The sequence below is a fragment of the Morone saxatilis genome, unplaced genomic scaffold (assembly GCF_004916995.1).
Source record: "Morone saxatilis isolate NCDOM2014 unplaced genomic scaffold, NCSU_SB_2.0 Contig2, whole genome shotgun sequence".
Taxonomy (NCBI): Eukaryota; Metazoa; Chordata; class Actinopteri; family Moronidae; genus Morone; species Morone saxatilis.
Window position 1 is genome coordinate 3,962,104 of NW_023339762.1, and position 2,390 is coordinate 3,964,493.

Consider the following 2,390-nt stretch of genomic DNA (forward strand, 5'->3'; position numbering starts at 1 on the left):
GTTATGTATGTTGTAACTGTATGCAGTACATATTTTATCTGTTTATTTGTCCAGTGGGCAGCAAACATTCCTGCCCTGCAGGGCTTATCAAGGCCCTTCTCCTCTCCCAGTATGCACTACTCCACCTGGATTGTTGGGGAGAATGTTAAAAAACCACCCAACTGTGTCACATGATACAGATGTAAAGATGATTTTAAAGAAACTGATGTAATAATAGATTATGTATAACAATAAAGTAATGCATGATGTAAAAAGGATGTGTATCTCTTTGTGTTTTTGCATGTCTGTCCCCATGACGTCGGTGCTTTGCTATGTAGTTTGATACATTTTCATTTCCATCACATCTGTTTAAACTTAAACCGAACCTGAAACGGTAGAAAACACCAAACTGAAGTCTGAAACCTTCAAAGGTGCTGCTATATAAACTGTCTTATAAAAGAGAAATGTATACATCCCCACTGTTCCTCCTGCATGCCCTCCTGACCCAGCTCCTCTCCAAGCATGAACCAGGGCAGGAAAACTGTTGGCCACTGCCTCTCTGTCTCAGCCCCCACCCTATCCCCACTGATACCTTTGAAGCCCCCTGACACAGAGAGGGGATGTTTGGTGGCCCCCACCCAGACGCCTGGGGTCCTGAGGGTGGGTTGTTTACACTCTTTTATACGCCTTTACCACGGCCGGGTGTGATTTGGGTCTCCACCTAATTCAAACCAAAGCAATGGCGATTGAAGCCGACCTCTGGGGGTGTTTATTGTGCTTGGCTGCAGGGGAGATGGGCCTAAGTCTACAGGGACACACCAGTCAGTCTCTACTGGGCTTCCCCTAATTGTATGAATGGACAGACTGACTGGAGACCCAAAAGCTTTGAACTGTACACCGTGTGTGATTCTAAGCATGCACATGAGTCTTTGTAGTGGGAAAATAAGAAAAGGTTTATAACGGCTGAATGAAGTGTGACTGCCATTGGGACTTTACAAGCACATACAGCGTGGGTCTCTTATGTCTGAGGGGGAACCTGCTGAACTGGTTTTGTCAGAAAACTTTGGTGGACCAGCTTGCTTGTCTGCGGTGCTGTTTGGTGATCAACAACAAACAGCTTAACACGTTTTAGTTTCTCCACAATCTCTTTTATGAAAATCTTTGGTGTCGTGAAAATTGGTCCTCTTTGCATAGGAACAAAATTACTTCTTTGACACACTTTCTGTATTTAAGCTAACATTAGTGTGCCCCACAAAACTTCCCTACTCAGTCTGTGGCACTCAAGACTCAAGACATAAATCTTTAAAGGTCTCATTCATACAGTTTTATTTTTTTTAAAGGCGCACACATTTCCTTAAACAGCTGGGCACCATAGTTTTCATGATCCCCAGTTGATGAATCCTAAAGACTTTGGTGATCCCTTCATTTTCCATCCAGTGGCATCATCAGGTCAAACCATTACTTTGTTCACTTCTCTAGTTTATGACCAATTGCCATCACACATAATGACTTTCGCATTACCCTCAGCTAGAATTGCTACTTATTTTGCACACCATTGTACTGCACATTACATAAAGTATATATTTTTCATTTATAGTTTTATATTTTCTATTATATTTTGTAACATTCTTATTTGTGATACTATTGTATGTACACTGTACCCTTTTTATTGCACTATATTCCCCAATGCTGCTGTGTGTAATTTGAATTTCTCCTACTAGGGATAAATAAAGGTATATCATATCTTATCTTATCTTATCTTATCTTATCAAATGTTATGATGCTAACATGCTAAATTAAGACAGGTAACAATGGTTCATTTGAATTGCATTGAAAAAATTCAACCAGCAACAATGTCTCAGTCAGTTACTACCGTCAGTAGAATGAGATGTTGCTATTGAAATTCTTAATATTATATATATAAATATGCAAACCTAGCAATATCTGCGTTAGTCAGCAAGCTTTACTATCAAAAGAGCCTTATAATGCTAATTTCTCACCACATATCAAGAATACCAATAAGCCAGCAGCAATTGAGAAAATAAGCTGTTTTCTTTTATTCAGGTTAACTGACCCTTAAAACTGTAAATGGTTCGTTGTGTGTACATAGAGCTATGTCATTTGGAAATCCTCAAGCTCCTCAAGTCCTGCGCAGACCAACTCTGTGGGATTGTGGAGCACGTCTTCAACCTGAGCCTGAAGCTGGGGAGAGTTCCACAACTGTGGAAAACATCCTGCGTTGTGCCGGTGCCAAAAACGCCGCACCCAAAGGACCTCAACAGCTACAGGCCTGTGGCGCTGACATCGCACTTGATGAAGACACTGGAACGGCTGGTCCTCGCCCATCTCCGCCCTCTGGTGGGACCATCCATGGACCCGCTTCAGTTCGCCTATCAGCCTGGCATCGGGGT